The 24,302-nt window shown below is 46.8% G+C and overlaps 1 protein-coding gene and 1 long non-coding RNA gene across 3 annotated transcripts in view; one reads left to right on the top strand and one right to left on the bottom strand.

Moving 5' to 3' along the window:
• The window catches only part of CTXND1 (cortexin domain containing 1), a 55,678-nt gene that overhangs the window by 12,573 nt on the left and 18,803 nt on the right, over positions 1-24,302 (bottom strand). The window lies entirely within an intron of this gene.
• On the top strand, positions 4,590-10,584 carry LOC119871220. The gene is made up of 3 exons (XR_005357124.1): positions 4,590-4,795; positions 5,526-5,577; positions 10,227-10,584. It is a non-coding gene; the product is annotated as an uncharacterized LOC119871220 (long non-coding RNA).

Here is a 24,302-nt window from a genome sequence, read left to right as displayed (position 1 = left end):
TCCCCACAGGTGGAAAGGGATTTTATCCCAGATGGATCACATGCAGAGTGTAACCAATACCTAAATCAGACAACTGAAATGAGATTTTGGACTTCAGGTTGACAGTATAATGGGTTGAAAGGGGTGAATTCATACAGGATAGACACGAATATTTGGAGGCCAGAAAGCAGGCTGCAGGAGGTTGAATAATTACCACCCCCACCCCCAAGAAATCCACAAGGAATCTTCAGAACCTATGAATGTTATCTTAAATAGCACAAGGAACTTTGCAGATGTGATAGCTAAGGATCTTGCGATGGGGTGAATCTCCTAGGTTTTCTGGCTGAGTGCTCCACGTAACTGCCACTGTCCTTGTAAGCGTGAGGCGGAGGGAGGTTTGGCTGTAGCAGGGGAGGAAATGTGATCATGGAGCAGAGATGGTGTCAGGAGGCCAGGAGGCCAGAAAGAACCAGCCTGTCAACACCTTGATTTTGCCCCCTTAGGATTCATTTTGGACCTGTGACCTCCAGAGCTGTAGGAACACACATTTACATGATTCTAAAGCACTGAGGTTTGTGGCAGGTTGTCACAGAGGCAAGAGGAAGTCACAATCCTTTTGACTCTTACAGCACATCTTTAAGAGGCAGAAGGCTATTTTTGCTTTCTTTCCCCAGGATTGGAGAAATTGAAACAAACCGACCAAGGGCACACAAGAACATGATGTCTGGCTACCAGACGAGGAGTGACTCACTGGCAGACTGTCAGAAAAATAAGTTTCCTTAAAAGGGAACCGAAAACCCAAATGAGGGAGGAACGTGTGCAGCAGCTTTGGGTGCTGATGCAGTCATAGGAGGCAGCCACAGCTGGGGAAAGGGGAGGGAGACAGTGACAGACAGAGAGTCGCCCTGATGGTCACACTGAGGCCCGGGCCCTGGTGCTCTGGGTGCCCCAGCTCTTCCCAGCCTGCTGACCCACCACACGCAATAGTGGTAACAGGCCGGAGCAAGAACACTGGCAGAGACCCCAGGGGGCAAAGGAGGGCGAGAGGGCAAGGCTGCTTCTCGTCCTTACCCTGAGGAGTCCATTCTTTGAGGGTGAACCTGGTAAACCTCCATTCCTCACACAATCACCCCCCAGTATAGGACACCCCTGGAAAAAGCACCTTCACTTCTGGGAGGCAGTGCACCAAACAGGACCAAGAAGAGACTCGCTTTCCAGTGGTTGTGAGGAACAGATGTAGGAAAGAAAGGGTAACCCCGCTCTGTCTCCCTAATGCTGTGGAGGGCACTGTGGTGCCTGGGGACTGCTCTGACTCCAGAGACTCGGGGACCTGGGTTCGCATCCTGGCTGTGTGGTTTGCTTGAAGAAGGTGCTCTATTGGGCCTCAGTCCCTCTGCCTCTGCCTGTCAGATGCAGCTGTTACTGTGCTTATGGGCCATAACTGGGGTCCGATGACAGGGCCACACCTTTCCTATGGCCCGTGAGCACAGGACAGGACACACTTTGGAGGTTTCAAATTATTCCCCATCTGCTCAGAGCCTGCCTTCTCTCCGCTTCACTTGTCTGACATCCCCGAATGGGGCCCTGGGCCTGCCTGGCTTCAGCTGGCTTTTGGACCCTTCTCTTCTTCTCAGCCAGCATATGTCCCCAGTTACCTGCTTAGCCTGCGGCTTCAGTGTGCAAATTTGGACGTGGAGTCCAGGCCGATGCCGTGTGCTTGCTGGGTGAGGACCTTCATGCCCCGTCCCAACTTGGCCTGAGGTCTCGCCGCTTGTCTCCAAGGGTGACAACTGTCCCTGGTTTCCTCCCCACGGTGGCCCTGTTTGTGCCTTCCACTGCGACACCCCCAACCTCTGGGAGGACCAGGTCAAGTCCTGTCCGCAACCCCCGCAGGTCAGGTGCCTCCACTATTTCCAAGCTTTCTGGAAACATTAAAGAGAAATGTTCTTATCCCACAAGTAAAGAAAATCTGAGATGAATGCAAGTCAACCACAAGCCCTCTGAGCAAAATAAAATTGCTTGAAGAGGCACTTTATCCAAGGCGCAATGAATCGGAGTGAAAAATTCAGGGGGAGGAAGACAGGGAGAGAAGAAAAAAAACCAGTAAGGCGCTAATTACAGTGCAAACAATTGTCATAAATAAAGATACAGAACAATGCAAATGTTAAAAATAATTTTTGAAATAAGTTACATGATCAAAAGGTTTTATAAATATACTTTGTACCTCAAATTCCAAATTATTTTGATGAAAATGAGTGGGGTGGAGGTGGAAAGAAATTAGAGCACAATGCATTTTTTATATTATTTGGGCAATGTCAGGAAGTATTGCTTTAAAATTGATAGAAAAAACAGGATCAGATATGTGTTTGAGCATTTAAAGCTAACACTGGTAGAATGGCCTGGAATATTTGAATAGTATGGATTAAGAAGCTGAATAGACATTTTTCCTGCCTGTAGGGAATACGAGTTATTTTCAGATGTTCACGGAACATTTACGAAAATTGATTTCATATAAATTTACAAAGAAAACATCCATACATTTTTAAATGTGGAAGCTTTATAAGCTGTATTCTCTGACCACAAAGAAAAAAAAAATTAAGCAAACCAACAAACCCACAAGTCATTTTGATTAATTTTTTTAAATTGAGTTCATTAAAAAACTGAGGTGAATTATAGAATATTTAGAAAATCATTCTAATGAGAATACCACCTATTAAAAGTTATGAGATGAGGTGAGCGACAGCTGTTACTGCCCTCAGGGGCAAATTCGTACCTTTCATTACTGAACCAGAAGAATCAATTGCAGTGACACAAGGAATCCAGCGGGACGGTTATATAAACAACATCGAGAGGATCCAGAAGATGGGATCAGTAAAATTAAGAGCAAATATTCATAATTCACAAGAACAGAAAATCAGTAGCATTAAAAATAAACCATTAAGAAAGTTCTCTAAAATAGTTTAAGCTTGGATAAACCCCTGGAAAAAAAGAGAGCGAAATGGGCACACACACATCTCCAAGAATGAGAAGGAGATGCAGCCACAGAGAGGAAGGAAATCGATTATAGACACCAGGCAGTGCTACGTGGAGCTCCGCCAATACATTTAAAAAATTCAATGTTGGAATGTTTTCCAGAATGTGAAGGGTCAAAACTGACCCAAAGTGTTATTAGAAGCCCCAACACACAACCTCCAGGAGGGCTTGTTGAGAGTTTCTACTTGGCCCGAGGTGTGCTGGTGTCCGGCAGCCAGAGCAAGGTCAGGTGCACGAACTACATCGGGGCACCGGCGGTTCCTGTCCTGAGAGCTGGGGGTAGCCCGGCGGCCACCATTAACGTTCTTCTTCCCTTGTTCATTTATGTTCCTCCTCGCCATGTAGGGACCACAAAACAACACATTTCCTGTGAACTCTTCTCTGGAATGGCTCAAACTCCAATACCGTCTACTTTGAGTATGTTTCTTGTGATTAAGAAGTCCCCAAGGTGCTTATTTATGACCAAAGGGCTAGTTTGCTCATGCCTTCCAGATGGAGTGTCCCCTTGAGGCCAAAGGAGGCCACGTCACCCAGGAAGCCGGTGGACGTCAGGAAGTCTACTCCAGTGTCTGTGGCAACAGTTCAAATGGGGTGGTCCCTCAGGGGAGCTTCCCAGCATTCCTCAGTGCTCTGCCCAGAGTCCCTAGAGTCACCCCCACATGTGGGCCATGTTCCTAGGACACAAGACAGCCTCCAGGATAAGTGAACTGGGACTAACCTAAGGGTCCAGAGCTTCAGGGATTGGAGCCATTCCTCTCTCAAGAGAACCCAGCTCTGCGCAGGGTCCTGCCCCAAGCCTAATGCTCTTGTCCCCATGATGATTTTATCTCAGGGTAAAATCCTCCTTCCTTCCCTTTGGGTATCACTTAACTACTGGGTAGTTCCTCCTCCCTTTGGGTATCACTTAACTACTGGGACAGGTTTAACTTGCATCTTGGTGGGAAAGGGGTAGAGTCTCGATCGTTTCCATTCCTGAGGCTTCCAGGCTTCTCGCAAATATGCCAGCCTCCCCCGGGGCACCTCCCACGGTCTGCGTATCAGCACTTTATGTCCCAGAGAGAAATGTTCATTTTCCACCTTTTGACTATCCTGCTATAGAGAACCAACATGACATTGGGAAACAGCTATCTATACCTCGTCCCTCATTAGAAAACTCTGAAGGCCGTGTCCTGGGTCCCCGGGGGCTGTGGCTCTACCCAACAGGACGGAGCTGTGTCTGCTCTCTCTCTGGGGGTGTGTGTGTTAGGCGTGTGGCAAAAAGAGACACTTTCTTTTGATCGTATTTCCCCCAAATTCATGCAAGTCCCCCTTGCAAGCTACACACAAATTGATTTCCTGTGTCTGAAGGGTGAACAGACAAAAGCCGCCGTCTTGAGAACCAGGGGAGAGAGGTCTCTTTTCCAAAGGACATATTTCATTTGTTCCCAGCCTGGAGTTGAGATGTCCCCATTTCCCCTGCTCACCACTTTACACGAGTCCTACAGCAGCGGAGGGGCTGATGGCTCACACCTACTCTACCGCATTTGCAAAAGTAACTTGAGCTTTGGTTTTGGATCTTCTGCCTTAATGCAGAATCAGAAGTGGAGGCTTCAGAGGTCACGCCATCCAGAGCCCGTATTCAGAAGGAGGGAGACTGGTGCTCAGGGAGACAAGTGGTGGGATTCAGGGTCCCCCCCAGGGGACCCAGACCCTGGAATCTTGCAGGCGGCGAGTGCCTTGGCGTTATCCATGGTACCTCCAACTAGATTCTCTGGTGTCCTTGAGCTGCTTCCAACGGCAGAAGGTAGGTTCTGATGCCAGGACACGAGGGAGAAAATTCGTCTTGTGTTACAGTGCGCGCCAATTATAAGCTGGGCCTCTCTTCCACTATGGGCTGCATGGTAGCACAGCTCCTCAGGGAATTAGGGAAAAATGTAGGAAATGAGACAAGACTGCCAGGGATGAAGTCTGGTGGAGATCCAAGCAGATAAGGGGTTGGCATCCCATTTAAATGATTATGATATTGGTTACAGGTTTCTGGTTAATAAGTTCCACCAAATTATGGAAGTTCTCTACCTAGCTGGGACAAAGTACTTATTTTTCTTTTAATTTTAAACAATTTTTTAAAAAGATTTTATTTATTTATTCATGAGAGACACAGTAAGAGGCAGAGACACAAGCAGAGGGAGAAGCAGGCTCCCTTTGGGGACCCCGATGCGGGACTCGATTCTGGGACCCCGGGAACATGACTGGAGCCAAAGGCAGATGCTCAACCACTGAGCCACCCAGGTGCCCCCAAAGTACTTATATTCTCTAAGTTTCAATACCTTATATAGAACACAAGGGATGATAATAACACAGGCCTCATAGGACTGTTGTCAGGATCGGATAAAACACATGAAGCTCCTAGCACAGTGCCTAACACACAGTAAACACATGGTAAAATGTGCTATTTTTATTGGTTCTAGGATTCTAATGAGTTTCGGGATTTCCTAAGATAAACATGTGTTTTTTTTTCCTTTGTCTCTGAGTAGATAGAAATCTTCATGTTGCAACAACTGTATATCCTGGAGCAAATCCTACTCGGTATGTTATCTTTTAATGCATGGTTGGATTTGAATATTAATATTTTATGTGAGGTTGTTACAGTCATTACTAAGTAAAATGGAATCTATTGATTTTGTGTGTGCTATTTTTTTAAGATTTTGTTTATTTATTTGAGATATATATATAGAGAGAGGGAGAGCACGAGTTGGGGGGAGCGGCAGGCAGAGGGAGAGGGAGAAGCAGATGCCCCGCTGAGCAGGGAGCCCAATGTGGGACTCGATTCCAGGACCCTGAAATCATGACCTGAGCCAAAGGCAGATGCTTCACCGACTGAGCCACCCAGGGGCCCCTGTGTGTGCTATTTTGTTAAATTTTTTGTATCTAATTTTTTGTATTTTGTTAAATTTTTGTGCTAATTTATAAGCACAAATTGGGGGAGATTTCTTTGTGATTCTGTGCTGTTTAGTGGTTTAAAGAAGAGGAATTATCTGCTCCTCAGAACAGTTTTGAACTCAGCCTATAATCATTTTTTTGTGTGTGTGGGAAATTGGTGATGGATAGCACTGTTTAATTTTTGAACAGATGATGTGTATTTGGATTTTCTACCTCTAACAGCAATTTGAGAAATCTATTATATTTTTACAAAATTGTCCATATTATATACATATTCAATTTCAGTGACATAAAAGCATGCACAGTATTCTCTTGTTATTTTTTATGTGTCACTCTTGCTTGTGATTATCTGCTTATTTCTTATTGCACACATTACTTGGTTGTGTTTTCTCTTGGTCAGAACTTCCATAAATGTCTCCATTTTGTTAGTATTTTAAAATTATTGATACTACATATCCACTGTTTGATTTCTCTTGCTTTCCAAAGAATTACTCTTGTCATCCATTATTTTACCTTTTTAAATCAATATTACCTACGGCATTTTTTTCCTGCCAATACTTTATCTGAAGCAGGTAAACATGCAGAAAATTAGAGAATATAGTGAGTATCTGTACTATTCAGCTTTAACCAATATTTGCCTTTTGTCATATTCATTCCCTTTTTCTAAAACAAACAAGACAGAACTTAATTATATATTTTAACTAGACCCCATGCCCCATTTTTATGTTTTTACTATACAAACAGGTATTCACACACAACATTGAGTGCTATTTGCTGCAGTTATTAGGTCTTTTTCTTGTTTGGCGTTTGGACTTTATTCTAGGTATCATTTCTTCATTGGTCCTGTGCTTTGAAAATTCTCCCCCACGCCCCCAGTCTGTGGCTTGTCTTTTAATTTGTTCATAGAATCTTATTTATTCTTGCTCAGATGTTTTAAATTTTAATGGCCTCATTAATCTCTTCCTTTATAATTTATGCTTTCTGTGACTCCTTAAATCCTTTCCTATCTTAAAGTCAAATATCTTCATACACATATATAATTTTCTCTTTCCTAAAATTAGGACATTTTGGTTTTCTTCTTTAGGTCAGTGATCCATCTGAAATGGATTTTCCTGTGGTCTGACATGGGGTTCAGATTTATGTCTTCCTGTATGTAGAAAGAGTTGTCGTATCCCTGATGACTGACTAGCCTGCCTTTCTGCCGTGACTTGTAACCTCAAGTTACCGTGTAAACATGAGATCACCCCGGGCTCCCTATGCTTTTATACGTGTCTGCTGGCTATCCCTGCACCAATACCACACGGTCTGAATTCACCTGATACTGGCTTTATAATTTTTTTAAAAGATTTTTAATTTATTTATTCATGAGAGACACAGAGAGGCAGAGACACAGGCAGAGGGAGAAGCAGGTTCCATGCAGGGAGCCCGACGTGGGACTCGATCCCAGGACTCCGGGATCACGCCCTGGGTGGAAGGTGGTGCTAAACCATTGAGCCACCCGGAGCTGCCCTGACACTGGCTTGATAATACATCTTGATAACATGCCAGTCCACGCCCTACCCCATGGGACTTTTATTCAAAAGCAGCGTGGCTCCTTGTACGTGTTACGATCATCTGATCATCTCATTGGGATGTTGATTGGAACTGCATTGAATTTTAGATCAGTAGCAATGAATTACTGTCTGTATGATACAGTATTACCTTTTCCCACTCGTGAATTAGCCATTTAGGCTTTCATTCATGTCCATTCATCATGTTTTGACCATCTGGCCACGGGAAAATGCATTTTCTGTTTGTCAACTCCTGGGTACTCTGCAGTTTATGATAGGCATTAGCTTGTTCCCTTTTGCATTTTCTATTGGGTTGTCATGTGTATATACAAACAACAGAGATTTTTTTATATATGAGCTTTAAATCCCACAGCTTCCCAAGTTCTATTATTTTTTTAAAGATTTATTTATTTATTTATTTATTTATTTATCATAGACAGAGAGAGAGAGAGAGAGAGAGAGAGAGGCAGAGACACAGGCAGAGGGAGAAGCAGGCTCCATGCCGGGAGCCCAACGCGGGACTCGATCCCGGGACTCCAGGATCGCGCCCCGGGCCAAAGGCAGGCACCAAACCGCTGCGCCACCCAGGGATTCCCCCCAAGTTCTATTATTAATTTGTTTATCTTCTATTTAGAAAATCAGTGTCAGGACGCCTGGGTGGCTCAGTCAGTTGAGCTTCCGATTCGAGGTTTCAGTGCAGGTTGTGATGTCAGGGTCCTGGGATCGAGCTCCACATTGGGCTCTGAGCTCAGCTTAGAGTCTGCTTCTCCCTGTCCCTCTGCTTCTCCCCCTGCTCTCTCTCTAAAATAATAAATAAATAAAATCTTAAAAAAAAAAAAAAGAAAACCAATGTCTGCAAGGAATACTTTTTCTTTTCCTGTTGAATCTGATCACAAGCAAAATAGTCAACTGTGGGGGTGACAGGGGGCATCCTTGTCTTGTTCCTTATTTCAAAGGGAATATTTCTAATCTTTCATCATAAAAATGATGAGTTTTGTAGGTCTGAGTTTGCCTCTTTCTGCTTTTATTAGTTTTTGTTGTTCTTTATTTTAGCTTCACAGGTTGACAGTTTAATAAATTTATTTTCAATCTTTCTTGTTATATATAACAATAATTTTTAAGGCTATGGATTTTTTAAGTATGATTTTTTTTGCTACTTGCATGGAATATATGTTATTGTCTGTGGATTTTATAGATCATTTTTCTCATTGCTTTAATTTTTACATAGATTTGGATTTTTATTTTGATTTAAAGTTTCTTTGGAAATATGATTTTTCAAAAATTATTAAATAATTAGAAAATTTTATTTATTTAAAAACATTTGTTTTTGGGATCCCTGGGTGGCGCAGCGGTTTGGCGCCTGCCTTTGGCCCAGGGCGCGATCCTGGAGACCTGGGATCGAATCCCACATCGGGCTCCCAGTACATGGAGCCTGCTTCTCCCTCTGCCTGTGTCTCTGCCTCTCTCTCTCTCTCTGTGTGACTGTCATAAATAAATAAAAAATTAAAAAAAAATTTTGTTTTTAGTTCTATTACACTGTGGCCAGAAAACATAGCCTCTTCAGATTTTACTCTTTGTGGTTTGTGTGTGTGTGTGTGTGTGTGTGTGTGTGTGTGTACATGATTAATTTTTGGAAAATATTTCATGGACATTTACAAAATTTGCTATTCTCTGTTTTAGGCATGTGAGATTTTATATGTATTCATTAGACCAAGATTATTCACTATGTTATTAGAATCCTCTTCCCTCATGGCTATTGGATCCATCCAACTTTAAATTTATATTCATTTTTATGGAAATTAAAGATTCTGAATTTAAAATTTTATGGAAATTTAAAACCATCCACAAAGTAGAGATAGTAAAGAATCTTTGCCAAACCCAACGTCATTAAGATCTTCTATGTTTGCTCCCAGCAATCACTCAACTAAATGTCTGTGTGTGGTGTTAAGTAAAGTTCATTCTTTCCCCAAAAGGGATCCAGTTCTCTTGATTCATTTATTGAAAAGACCATCTTTCCTCCTAATGAACCACCATGGCACTTTGTTGCAAGTCAAGTGATCTGCGTAGGTGGGTTGATGTGCTGACTTTGAAGTACATCCACAAATCCTTTGAAAAGGTGGAGTCCATGGTGCCTCCCCTTGAGTCTGGGGGGGGGTCTCTGTGGCCCCATCATGAATAAAAGGAGGTAGAAGTGACTTCGGGGCTGGGTTAGAGAGGGCCACATGGCTTCAGCTGGTCTCACCTGTGCCACAGGCTCTGGGAGCTTTGGGCTGCCGTGCCAGGAGTTGGTGCCCTGTGGAGAGCTCGTGAGACCCTAGGGGTCCTGCCTCATCAGGGAGTCTTCCCAGCCTGGTGCCTGACATGTGGGTGAAGACAGCTTCCCGGGGACCCCAGCCCCAGCTGCCACCTGCCCACGGCCACTGAGAGCCCCTGAACAGTAGCCGCTAGCTGAGCCCACTAAACCCCCAGATTTGTGCACAAAATAAATGACTATTTTAAGCCAAGATTGGGGTGGCTGTTATGCAGCAGTAGATAACCAGAACAGCCTGGGTCTGGACTCCTCTGTCCTGTTCCACTGCTTTTCTTTTCACCAACGCCACATTTTCTTCATTCTAGCTGTAGTGTAAGTCTTGACATCTGCCAGTGTAAATTCTTCTCATTTGTTTGTTTTCAAGATTATCTTGGATATTCCTGGTTCTTTTCATTCACATAAAAATTTTAAAATTGGCTTGTCTATTTCCACAGAAATACACCTGCCAGGATTTTGATTGGGATTGCACCAAATCTGGATCAACCTGGAGACCATCGGCGTCTTCACAACACTGAGCAGTCCAAACAATGAACATGGTAGGGCTCACCATTTCTGAGTCTTTATTGACTTTGAGCGCCGTTTCCAAGTTTTCTGAATGCCTCAGAATAACTTTGTTTTGCCTTTACTCATAGACTTGTTTTGTTGAACATAGATTTCTAGGTTCAAGGTGATCCTTTCTCAGAACTTTAAAGATATTGCTTCATTATTACCTGACATCTTAGCACTTAGTGTCAGAAACAAGACATCTAGGGGTGCCTGGGTGGCTCAGTTGGTTATGTGTCCAACCCTTGATCTCAGCTCAGATCTTGATCTCAGGGTGGTGAGTTCAAGCCCTGTGTTGGGGAGCCTATTTAAAGAAAAAAAATGAAATGAGACATCTAATTTTTCTTTCCATTGTTGGCCACAAATATAAGTTATTTTCTGATCAGGAAGCTTGTAGGATTTAATCTTTGTTCCTAATATTTAAAAAGTTCTACAAGAAGATTACTAACGAGTGTGTCTTTTTTCCTTTTTTTTTTTTTTTTTTTTTTTACCTTCATTGGTTTGGGCGCTTCTTTTTAAAATAAGAAAAAACTTTTATTGAGGTATGATTGACATACAACATTATATCAGTTTCAAGTGTGTAACACAGTGAATCGATATCTGTCTATGGCACATTGGTCACCCCAACACTTCTAGCAAACATCTGTCACTGTACAGAATTGCAGTTTTTTTCTTGTGATGAGGCCTTTTAAGATTGACTCTCTCATGGTGAACATCTTGATCCAAAACTTCAAGCCTTTCTTCAGCTCTGAGAAATTGTTTCCTATTTTTTTCATTCCAACATCCTCTTGAGTCTGCCTTTCTGGTTGTATTATACAGATACAGAGTGCTGGAGATCTGTCTTCCATGCCTCTTGCTTTTTTTCCCCTGCAGGTTGTCCTTTGTTTCACACCTTTGACCTTGAAGTTTTTAGTTGGTGATCTGGTTTCCCCACCAAGTTTACCCTGTTACTCACTGCCTCTGTTAATCCTTCTGTTTTGTCCATTGTGCTCTGAATTTCAAAGACTATTCCCCCCTCTTCTCATATAGTTCTTAGGTCACAATAGTTTGCTTTTGCTTTTATGACATGTATTTTGTTACTTCATAAAATCAATATTCCTGAGGATACACATTAAAATTTAATTTTTCCTCCTGGTCCCTCAGAGCCTTTTTTTTTTTTTAATTAAAGGTCATTTATTCTAATTGCTCAACTTATTGGGATGCTGAATGTCCTCATATCTTTTCTGCCCACTTTTATGAATGGAGGTGCAGGTGCCTCTCTGTGGGTGGCTGGTGGAGGTCCTTGCACGGCTGCCTCGGTTTGGTCCCTGAGCTGTCTCCTCCAGGAGCAGAGTCCAGCTGGCACAGGGATGGGAGGGGAGGCTCGGTGCATATAGACCGAAGCAGATTAACCCTCCCCTCCCCTCCTCCTACATCAGGGTATGATGGAGAAGCCAGACCCCAACTGCAGCCAATACAGAAAGATCAGGGGAGAGTCCTGGTCCACAGAAGCTGCATGTGGGACCCAGGGAGAGACCTCTAACCTCCTTCATCAGCTCTCTGATGCCCAATTGCTCTTGTGGTCTCCTGAGAGTGTTTGGGTTAGGATGGAGGAATGTTTTAGAAAGCAAAACAAAACAAAAAACCTAGAATATTGTTCTTTTGAGGGGTTTTCATCTCCATGCACAGTTGCTATGGTGGTCCCAAGGGTCCCCCCTCCTCGCCCTCCTTGGCCTCGTGCTGTGCGAGCAGTCCCCCAGAGCAAACGCGGTCCATTTCAGCAGCAGGTGTGCATGAGGCCTTGCGGTAAACAGAAAGCTGCCCTGGGTGAGGCCTGCCCGGCGCTTAGACTACACGTTTCCCCACCTCCCCACGGCCGAGTGCTCCAGCCTTGCTGCCAGGGCTCAGTGCTCCGACCTGGGTGCTCTGTCGCTCTGCTGGGGGCAGTGACACCCGCTCCTGGTAGGTAGGGGCCAGCCTCTGACACCAGGGCTGAGCACTCGGGCATAGACTGCCAACCTACTCTCATCTGCTTCATGTCTTCCAGAAATCCCAATAGCCCTCAGCCCACCTGGACACCCCGAGGACACCCTGACTCAGTTTCTAGCACTGCTACATTTAGAGTCTGTGCTTTGTTTGGTAATTTCAGCGGGAAATATAGAGCAAAGGGAAGGAAAGGAACAATCAATTCACCATTTTTAAAGGAGCAAGACTTTCCCCCATCTTGCTTATTTGTCTATTAACTGATTTAATAGTTAATAATAGCCCTCATATTTGACTAAACTAGGGTTCGTGGTTTATTGAGTTTTATAGAGTGCACATTGCAGGTGCTATTTCAAATTTACTTGTTTTGTGAAATACATCATTTCCTACATGTTTCCCCTGACTTTTAAATTTCAGCTTCTTCCTGGGGCACCTGGGATTCATAGTGTAAATCCTGCAAGTATGCAAACTGTGCTGATTTCTCCAAGCAGGGCCAGTGATGCTCAACCTTCAGACTCTAAAATCCAGTATGCCTAGGGACGTCTGTGGGGCTCAGCGGTTGAGTGTCTGCCTTTGGCTCAAGTCATGATCCCGGGGTCCTGGGATCGAGTCCTGCATCAGGTCCCCGCAGGGAGTCTGCTTCTCCCTCTGCCTATGTCTCTACCTCTCTCTGTGTCTCTCAGGAATAAATAAATAAAATCTTAAAAAAATAAATTTCAGCTTCTTCCTTAATGTTACAAAAACAAGACAAACACAGTAACCTTGAAATGTAAAGAAAATAACTTCTGTTTCCTATAGCAGATGGAATGTCCTTTGGAGGCACTTACTGTGATGAGGAGTGGGAGACCCTTATTATCAATACCATGTCTTTCACATTATGTTTTTTCATGTTTATCTTTTAAATTGATCAGCATTAAAATTTTTATTCTGCCTGAGTGTACTTACACTCAAATAAGTTGATATCCTTGTTACAAAAATTTTTTTTTAAATAATAATACTTTGGGAGAAGGGTTGACTTTGTCTGATATCTCTGGACGTATTTCTGGGGAATCTAGGCAGAATCATTAAAAACAAGTAAATTGAATAGATGTAAATTTTTAAAAAATTTTTGGGTATAAAATTGCTGAACAATTATATTGTACACCTCAAACTAATATAACTCTATGTTAATTATGGCTGAATAGAGAAAGGAATAAAAGAAAGAAAATTTTAGGCAAAAAAAATGTTTTTGGACAGTGTGTGATCTGATTGCAGTACTATCGACAGAGTCCTTCCACTTTAAAAAGTCTCCTTTGAGTTTTGATATGTGTGTCCCACTTCCCAGCCCCCAGGGATGATCCCAGTGAATTGCTTCCTTAGGTGAACGTGGGGTGTTCATGCTCCCTCCTCCCCAAGCAGACATCTGGGGACCTGAGGGTGTCCCTGGCGGTGGGCGATGACCAGTCCTCAGATCCATGCAGTGTTCTCAGGATCTGTACTGGCTTCTGTTTCCCAGATGACTATGGCTGGGCTGTGCTGGTCCCTCCTGGACCCTGCCTATATCCAGGTCTCCGTGCACAGAACTCCTTCTCACCCCACTCTGGGCCTTGGTCCCTCTCAGGCTCACGTCCCGGGATGCATGTTGACGTCTGAATGCCCCGCACATGGTGCACAGGCGGCAGGGAAATGGGAACACAGTCTCAAGACTTGCCGTCCCTGCGCCATTTGTCCTGCACATAGGGGCCACAGGTGGGCTCACCCTAGGGTCCTGCAGCTTCCCTCGTGGCAGGTCCAGAAGTGAGCTCCTGGCCCCTTCCATGTAGCTGGGTATCTCGAGAGCTCCTCAGGTGAGACCCTGAGACTGGGGTGAGGACAGGTTGGGACTTCCAACAGTCTCCTGGGCTGGAGGGACTGTCAGGCCTGCTGTCTTCTCTACATGAGTGCTCCATGCCTGCCTTTGAAATTACTGGTTCACATTGGGGGACGCACAGACCCTCAGAGGCAGTGCTAGGAAATGCTCATAGCGATGTGACATTGTGGGGACATCCAAGTGTATGTTAACAGACTCTCTCCTTGAACAGGACACAGGCGAGCCAGGTGTGAGGCACGCGGTACATGCTGAGTATTGCTCATGCACGGTAAAGCCATGTGTGAGTCCATGACACATTGGAGATTTAGGGAAGAAGCCAGCTGGATAGTCTGAGAAGGCCTGTCTCCATCATAATCTGCTTCCATCCTGCGGCCTCAAGCTCAGTGGCCTGGGGGTGTGGGGACATCCTCTCTCTAGGACAGAAACTCTGGGACTTTGACAGTTTAATGGAAATTAAAGCATGCTAGAACATCCTCTGTTCCCTCGGCATTCTGGCTCCCAAGAGCAATACTGACTTGGCTAACAAGTTCCACTATAGGGTATGGCAGTCAAAAGCTGAATGGGAGGACACCTGGGTGGCTCAGTGGTTGAGCATCTGCCTTTGGCTCAGGGCATGATCCTGGGGTCCTGGGATCGAGTCCCGCATTGGGGTCCCCACAGGGAGCCCACTTCTCCCTCTGCCTATGTCTCTGCCTCTCCCCTTGTCTCTCATGATTAAATAAATAAAATCTTTAAAAAAATTTAAAAAGCTGAATGGGGCCTTTCTGTTTGCATTCATGTGCATGTGCTTTGGGCCAATGAGGGGACAAGATTAGGTGCATAAAAATACAAAAATACCTCTATATAGCTTGTAATTTGTCTTTTATATTTATCTCAAGCCAGAAAGTTCTACTGAGGCTTGAACAAGCTTCCCAAGATACGACAATTCTCCTTTCACATTGTAGGCTGAGAGGCCTTGGTAGAAAATTGGTAACAATGCAGATTATTCCTGCCTGACAGCAGTGCAAAGAATTTTGTCTGGTAGAAAAGATTGCCCCAAAGGATATGGTTTAATTACTCTGTAGGACATTAAAAAGTTCTCTGTAAATTAGCAATCTTATCCAAGCAGGCTTTCTTTCAGGGACTTGAAAGACTCACTTTCTCCAATTCTCTTTGAGCCGGACTTGCATTGTAATGGTCCCATCATTAATGAATTAAATAAATCACTGCTCACTTCACATATTTGCATGAGAGTTGCGATTCTAACTTTTTGAAAATCATACTAGGACACTTCTATTATCCCCTTGGGAACCAGACAATGCATCAAAATTGAAGATCATTCAAACCGCAATGCCAACATGCAGAGAAAATGCAGTGTCTTTATTTTATCTATCATTTAAGTCATCTTTTTCTGAACGTTAAGTATAGTTCAAATTTTATCAGATCCAGTGATTCATTGCAGCCTTGTAAGGCAACCCCAGGGAAAACACGTTGTGTGTGTGGATGGCATGCCCCAGGTCCTGGGAAAAGGCACCTTCGGGTATGGTGGTGGCCCTCGTGTCCTGGTCTCTGGGGCAAGATCACTGGTCTGCTGCTTTGGGTGCCCGGTGGTGCTCCTTGGCACGGGCCATGGGCTGTGTGCCTTGGGCTTTGATTTTGGTTCCTTGACTGACACAGCTCCTCACCTGCTCTCTCCACTGCAGAACCCACGTCCCCGTATCTTCCCCGTGGGCCTGGCTCACAGGCTGCAGAGGAAGCAAGGAGCCTGAGAAGGCAAAGCCTCCCCTCTCTGGATCTCAGAGGACACTGCATCTGGTGAGCAGTGCTTTTAAAGAAATGTGTCCTTTCCATCTGAATGGTCAAACTTACCACATTGAACTGCTCTCTTAGCATTTTTAACGTCTGAGACTCTGTTGTAATGCTGCCCTTTAATTCTTGATATTGGCAATCTGCATTTCTGTTTTCTTCTTTCTTCACGTTCATAAATGTCATTGATACTTTCAAAAAGCTAACCTTAAGCTTTGTTGTACCATTGCTTTCTATTGAGTTGATTTCTATCCTCACTTTTACTATTCCTTCCCTTTGGTTTTCTTTGGGTTTGACTTGCCATTCTTTTTCTGGTTGATTCCATTGGATGCACATATCACTGAAGCCGGAACTGCCTTCTTTCCTAACCGATGCACTTAGAGCTGCCCACCTTCCCTTCAGCGCTACCTTACCTGCAACCCACAAGCTCAACATGTTTTCTCGTTTGCATTGTGATTTCTTCTGTGGCCTGTGAGTATTTAACAGTGTTTGTTTAGGACACCTGGGTGGCTCAGTGGTTGAGCATCTGCCTTTGGCTCAGGTCGTGATCCCGGGGTCCTGGGATCGAGTCCTGCATCAGACTTCCTGCAGGGAGCCTGCTTTCCCTCTGCCTATGTCTCTGCCTTTCTTCTGTGTTTCTCATGAATAAATAAATAAAAATATTTTTTAAAAAGTGTTTGCTTAATTACCAAACATTTAGAGATTGTCCCAGGAAGATTCCTGTGATTGATACTGGAGTCTGCTCCCTACTTCTCCATGTCTGTCACACAATCTCCAACAAAGCTGTCACTCATCCCTAAGGGGCAAGGACCCCAGTCCTCAATGTTTCCTCAATGAGTCTAATGCACTTTGCCTTTCCAAGTCTCAGCTTGGAGAAGAAAAATGGGGAGACACAAATCTCACTACCTTCTGTCTCTCTTTCTTACCATCCTCTGCTGTTTTAGTCCTGCCTTGTTTTTACTTCCCTTGGGCCAGCGTTTCCTTCTTGAATGCAGCGAATATCTCATTAAGGACACGGGCAAAGCTCTAAGCCGCGGGAGAGATTTATGAGCCAACACCTCTAAATGGGTTTGTGATATGCTAAACAGAAAAGGAAATAAGGGAATTTGGAAAATTTCTTCTCGAGAAAATAGCTTGGGTTGTAAGGCTATTATTCTGCTGCATAATCATATTTTTGATTGTCAGGAACTGAGTATTAGCGTAGCCTTTCTTTCGCATGCTTCTTGTAGCATTCTAATCTGCTTGCAGGCGGATTGTCGCTTAGGATGAACTGGGTGAAGGTCATACACCCAGGGATGGGCAAGAGAATGGCCCATTCACCTTCATAAAGACATTCCCCACTTACAACAAGAGAAAAGTCTGTGCATGGTGAGAGCAGTGACCGCTGATACCTGTGCACAATTCATATTTTGGAAAAGGGTCGCCATTCATGGCCTCATGGAAGCAGTAACAATGTGGTTGCTATGGCTACCAAGCTAGGCAGCTTCCCAGTCTCAGGCGCCAGATGATGGGGAGGTTCTGGGGCCACAGTAGGACTGGGGCATGGGGACCCACAGTGGTACTGGGGAACATGAGTTCCTGTATTTGGAGGATCGGGCGTGGGGTGGACATGGGGACGGCCAAGCCATAGGAATGGGTGAAATCTGGCCATGACCATGAAGGCCCAGATGCATAGTCGGCCAGCAGAGAGGTGCCCAGGCTGGGAGCTCGGGTGGGAGCAGGAAAGCAGAGAGGTGCCCAGGCTGGGAGCTCGGGGTGAGCAGGAAAGCTGAGCCGAGTGGGCAGTGCTGCAGGAGCAGAAGGCATGGTGCCTGGCTCCAGGGTACCTTCCACCCTGGATCTCGGAGGGGTCACATGCTCCCTTTTGTTGTAGACCAGACTAGTGGCCAAAGATATATCTAAGAAACAGCTAACATTTCTAATTTGATTGCAATTTCATTTGTGCCCTGATGCAATTAATGACCTTTTACTTTACTAAACATTGGCAACAAGCCTCTAGCAGAAATTTTAAATGGAAAGAATCAAGCCTTCCCCTCCAAACAACGAAATCAAGTCACGGCAAGAGGAGGTGAGCAACTTTGTCAAGCCGCCCTTCGCAGCCCGCTGAAGGCCCCGCAGCAGCGGCAGGCACAGGCCCAAGCCTGCTATCTGTGCCCTCTCACCACCCAAAATAAAATCCAAGTGCCTCAGCGGAAAGCTCCTTTCATAGTATAGACCAGGTGCCCTCCCAGGTATGTCTGCACAGCAGAGTTAATGCCCAGCCACCCAGCTGGAAATGGAAAGTGGCACCTACAGAAGGCTCACTGGTCGGGAGAGCATGTGCTTGAGCTCACGTCCTGGGACACACAGTCCATGTTCCAATCCCAGCCAGCCATGCAACACCAGACAAACGAGAGAACCTCTCCAGGTCTCAGCCTCTGTATCATTCACATGGGGGTGGTCGATCCCCCTGGATCTTACCGGATCTGTGAGAAGAATGAGGATGGATGCTCGTGGTGCTTAGCCCAGCATCTGACACAGAGTAAGCGCACAGTGAAAATACCACCTATTGTGTTTATTTTTGTTTTGATGGTGCCCCTCTATAGGACTCCGTCTCCCAAGCTGGCCGCAAAAGATGCTCCTGTCCTTTGGCCTGCAAACCCCGGGTGGCTCTCGGTGGTGGCTTCCCCAGAGCACAGCCAATGACACAGCAAATAGCCTGGTGTCCTCTGCCAGAGGGACATCCTGCAATGACCAGATTCCCCTGGGGACACTTCCCTCCACCCAAAGGGAGACCAGAGGGCTGTGGGCTGCACTCTGCTGGGACAAAGGGCAAAGGAGAGCTACGCAAGCTTGCCTCCCCCACAACAACTCAGACCAACAGGGGTGAGCTGCAAGAGACCAGCGTGGCTGTCCCCAAGAATGATTAATCTCCCTGAAATGAATGGCCCCTCCAAGGCAGGAGCTGCAGTGGCTGTGCGGCTCCAGCCGTGGGACTCAGCTGTATAGGCTAAGGTGGCAGTCGGGAACCCACACACCTGCCTGTGGGTTCTGTGGGGCGCTCAGGACTGGGGGCACCATCACCGGGCTCCATGTCCACTGCCTCCATCCCCATAAACAGAGGAAAAGAGTGTATGAGTCCCTTATAACAGGAGCCAGTTTGCTGTAGAGAAGCTGAATGACCTTGAGCAAGTCTCTGAGTCTGGTGTCCTCAAGCAAATGGATGGAACAGGTTTCAGGGCACCACGCAGAAAATGGAAAACAAGGACCCCCAGCCTTGTCACCTCAGGAGGGGAGGGATGATTAAGGAAGCCTGACATTTGGGAGGCTGCTCCTCTGAGATCAGGGACACTAAATCAGTAAACGCTTTTGTAAACCAAGCCATGTGCTAAATTAGGAGTGTGATTAGGGTCAAGGATGGATGAGAACTGGAGCAGGAGTAGGGTCAGGTGAGACGGGGCTGCCTGATGTGTACCTAGAAATAAATCTGTGACCCCGCACTTCAGCCCTGCTCTTTTGATGGAGTCGTATCTGTCAAAATGTCCCTTTTATCACAACTGCTCTACAGACGGTCCGCTGCCCAAAGTCCTGCTGTGCACAATGGCCCAGGCTGGTTCTGAACGCGAACCTGCTTCTTGACTGTGGTCCTCTTTGCTGAGGCAGGAAGAGAGCAGGAGGCTGAGGGGCAGCCCTCAGAGCTTGAGCAACAGCTCTGCCCCTTGGTGGCTGTGTGACCCTGGTAAGGCTGAATGACCTCTCTGCACTATGCGACCAGAGACTTCCCCCACCCCTCAGCTGCTCTTCCCTGTAGGACCACGATGAGATGGTGAGAAGGCGAATGGGCTCTTGCACTAGTTCAGCTATAGGGCAGCCAGCCTGCCCCTCCCTGCCGGCCAGCAGGTCCAGAGCCCGTGCCCTGGGCTCCTGGGCTCCTCCATTCAAGGGATCGGGTGTGGTCACCCCCAGGTGCTGTCAGAGTCCAAGTGAAGGACCGGAGCTGCTGGAGCCTGTAGATCAGGATGCTCTCTCCAGGCACCAGAAGCACATCTCAAGGCAACCTGCAGAAGTGATGCAGGACATTTGCCACGTTTCCCCGGGTGGATCTTGGCACGAGCACGCCATAAATTGTGCCTGTTTGCATAACCCGTCGTGGGCTTGGCTGGCAGGGAACAGCAACGTCACTATGGAGGGCTGCAGGGGAAGCCATGCACCGGGCTTCTGCGTTTAGCTGGACCTCTCTGCTGAGGACTCGTTTCGCCACTGGACATCTGCACTGGGATGTCCGGAGAAGCTGCTCTGGGCTCCACAGAGGCACCATCGTGCAGCCTGTACTTCACACCCAGCACCTCCCCAGCTCCCAGAGGCCCTGCACCCTCCATGCTGCTGGCCTGCCACCAAGAGCTGAAGCCTTCCGACCTCAGCTTGCTCATCTGCAAAATGGGTGAGGCAACAGTAACTGCCTCAAGAGGGGCTACAACAGTGTCTGGTCCGCAGCAGGCACCACAGAGTCCCACCTGCACAGCTGTCAGGGCCTCAGTCCCTTCGGGCTGCTGTCACAGTCTGCCGCGGGCTGGGCAGCTCATAAGCGAGGGAGGTTTAGTTGGCAGAGTTCAGGATGCTGGAAGTTCGAGATCAAGCTGCCAGTGAGGGCCCTGCTCTGGGGCACAGGGGCGATGAGGGAGTGCTGCAGGGTCCCTTTCATCAGGGCACTGATCCCACTTGGGGGGGCGGTGCTCCTCAGACCCTCATGCCAGTGGCTAGGATTTCAATATATGAGTTTGGGTGGGAGGAGAAAACATTCAAATGAGCAGCTGGGAACCATAGTCCTCTAGATTCACATTCTCAGCACGACAGTTCTGGAATGTGTTGGATGGAAAAGGGTGAGGGTCACCCTGAGGACGGCTCGGTCCTGGCCCCTCTGGGATGTGCCCACCAGGCTCCCATGGGGTCAGCACCTGCTATCTTTCCTTGTGGGGCCCCCAAGATGAGAAAGGCTTCTGCATTTTTAAATAATTGAAAAAACTGGGGGCCCCGGGTGGTTCCATCGGGTAATCGTCCATCTGCCTTCGGCTCGGGTCATGATCTCAGGGTCCTGGGATGGAGCCTGCTTCTCTCTCCCCCTCTGCCTCTTCCCCTTGCTCATGCTCTCTCTCATTCTCTCTCAAGTAAATAAAATCTTAAAAAATAATAATAAAAAATAAGTAATTGAAAACACTAAAAAACCGAAGGCATAACACATGGTAGTCATCTGGGATTCAGGCATCAGTGCTCGGGGGACGGTTTTCTGGGAGCCCAGGCCAGCTAACAGCTCACCTACGCACAGAAGAGTGGGGTGCGCTCAGAGATCACGGACCCACAAAGCCTAAAGCACTTACCACCCTTCGCTTTGTGGAACAAGTGTGCTGACTTCTGGGTGAGAGGCCCTGTGAGGTCCAGCTCTGTGGTTCTACAGCAATTCCCAGGTGTATTTACTCCCAGCCTGAAGTGACAGTTGTTCACATTCTGAGCCTTCACTAAGGGCTGCAGCACTGCCTCGGAGTTGTCCCTGACCTTTCACTAGCTTCTCCTGGCATCCCAGCCCTGGGACTCAGCCCTCTCCACTCAGCCCAGTCCTTCTAGCTCCCTCGTGGGTCCTAGCACCCTGTGCCATGGCCCCCTTGTGTCCCCTGCTGCTCACCTCTTCGTTCCATGCCCACTGCTAGACTAACCATCCCAAATGACCACGTTCATCACCAACTTGCTACAGTGCCCACCATCCCCACCATCAAGTCAGACCCTCAGCTAAGCACTCAAGGCTGCCTTGAGTGGGTCTGCCCCAGCCTCCCTGCCTCCCTGGCTGTAGGAACCCCTACAGACCACCCAGAGCTGCTCCTCCCATTGCTCCTGACACACTGGATGCCTCTGTTTGTGTTAATCCCTATACTTGGAGTGTCCACCCTCACTGACCAGCCAAAGTCTCTAAGCCTGGCTCAACTGCCTCTTCTTCCAGGAAACCTTCCCAGACTTTCTGGGTCCCACTTCAGAGGTACATTTACCATAAAGCAAAAGGAGCTGACATTTCAGGGCCCCTCATTCATGTGGGTTCCTTCCAAGACCTTAGGCAAGCGCTCCAACAGCATGTCCATGGCAGATATTTTAGCGTATTTTGCAAAAGTCAGATGTATTAGCTGGAGTCGATGAGGACCAGCCCCTCTTTCTAGCCCATATCCTGACCTCTCACCTCTGGGCTCACTTTCTCTCCATTCTAGAGGCCTCTCAGAGCCGGCACTACTCTGGGGATCTGGCCAAGGTGAGGTTCAGTCACGAGGACACTTAGCTTGCATTTAGTGGGATGTGTTTCTGTGGCCCACGGTGACTTCTGTATAAAGAGGCCATGCATACCTCTTTTTATGTTTTAGCTTTTATTTTAATACCAGGTAGTTAGCACACAGTGTTCTACTAGTTTCGGGCGTGTAACGTAGTGGTTTTACCCACTACTGGGTGGTAGGAAAGACTCAAACTGACGTCTGTGTAACTTGTTGGCTACTAGTATTAAGAATACGCTCTATGGCCTCATATGCTCAGAGATTCATGGTCAAGCCTTTGATTCGCTGGGTAAAGGCAGGTTAGTCTACTTCCAGGGGCCTGTGAGCATTCCACACTGCTTCCCACCCTGCAACTGCTCCCGGGGCTTTCTTGCCCTGGGGATGGGGGGCTTTTGGGGGCCGCCAAGCCATCCGCACACCCTCTGTCACTCAGGGGTCCCCCACCCCCAGCAGCTGGAAGGGGTCCAGCCCTGTCATCTGTGCATCTCACTGGTTTGCTGAGGTCTGACATGATACACTGACACCCACGAAGACGAGGAGAGGCTCACACTACACACGACAGTGCAGACATCAACAACCACTGGTTAACGAGGTTAGCCAGTGCCTCGAGGACCGCAAACACCTTGGAATCTTCCCACTCACACGGGCGAGAGCTCTGCAGAGCCTTCCTCACGGAGGATCAGCTACGTGATGTTATCAGCAACGAGCTGTGTAACTGAAAGAAACATTTCTAAGCTAAGCCAATAAAAACCAAAGTTTGGCCAACTATGCATGAAGACTGACAATGCTGCTGTGTTCTGTAGAGGTGATCTTACTGAATCTGTTGAAATATACACTAGAGATCAAAATTCAGCCAAAATCATAGGAGTGAAAATATCATGCAGGTGAGTCAGCAGTTAATTTCTTTTATGGATTTTGTGATGTTTATGGTATCTTTCTCTCTTTAAGACTTACTTATTCATTATAGAAAGGGGAGGGGGCAGAGGGAGAGGGATAGAGAGAATCCCAAGCAGACTCCTCGCATTGAGCCCCACGTGGGGCTCGATCTCACGACACTGAGATCATGACCTGAGCTGAAATAAGAATCAGATGCTTACCGACTAAGCCACCCAGGTGTCCCCCCATCTTTCTCTTTCTTAATTAAAAAAACACTTAAATGTTTTTATCACTTGTAATTTGCTGTGACTTACTTTCTCATTCTAATTAAAGATCAATTTTTATGCTACATTTTGTTTTCATAATTTTGTACTGCTTCATTAAGGAGGGCTCCCTGCACTGCGCACACTCTTTCAGGCTCTAAAGCCTGGGCCTCCCCTCGTCTGTCACCACCAGGTTGGGGGGGGGCAAGTTCACCCTCTCTAGACAGTCCTCGTGCTGTGCTGCGGGGATGCGGCTGGAATCCCATCATAAGCAGACCCGCGTCAGCCGAGGGGCGCGTTGCCTGCCAACAACCCCCCCAAAACACAAGCAGCTCCCAGCAATGCACTCAGCTCTAATCGCTGTGTGCCGTGAAGAGGCCCCATGAAGACTCCCTTCTGGAAGTCCTGAGAACTTTCCAGACATCTGTTATGGGGAACAGGATTTTAGAAGCTAATTTGTTTCCCTGATTCATTGAATGGAGCTCTTTAAAATGCATCTGTTTACTGGAGACACTTTGTACAAGATATAAAAATCAGTGGCAAATGTCACATTTGAGTGAAAACAAATGCAATGAATAAAAGCTCAAGCAGCCGTGAACAAGGGATAGTATTTTCTCTGGAGCAGGCTGCATCGGGATGCTCCCGGGACATAGAGCAGTCCCCGGGACAAATCTGGCTCCCTCTGCCTCTTGGTCCTGCTATGTGCCAGGCCCTGAAGGCATGAGGGCAACCTGCCGGGGAGACGAGCCCACAGAGCGGAAAGACCTAAAGACAGCAAACGCCAGCCACTGTGCCCAGAACCCTCAAACCCACAGTGGGTGCTCACTGCACCCTCGCCAAGGCCTTGGGACGGGAGTCACGGGACCCGTGTTTGGACCTGGCCAGCAGCCCCAAGGAGGTGCAGGTGTGCGCTGACTGCTTGTCTCTGGGCAGCACACCCTTGAGCCA

This window comes from Canis lupus, chromosome 3 (assembly GCF_011100685.1).
Source record: "Canis lupus familiaris isolate Mischka breed German Shepherd chromosome 3, alternate assembly UU_Cfam_GSD_1.0, whole genome shotgun sequence".
Lineage (NCBI taxonomy): Eukaryota > Metazoa > Chordata > Mammalia > Carnivora > Canidae > Canis > Canis lupus.
Note: the sequence above shows the minus strand (reverse complement) of the source record. Positions and strands in the feature narration are given on the sequence as shown.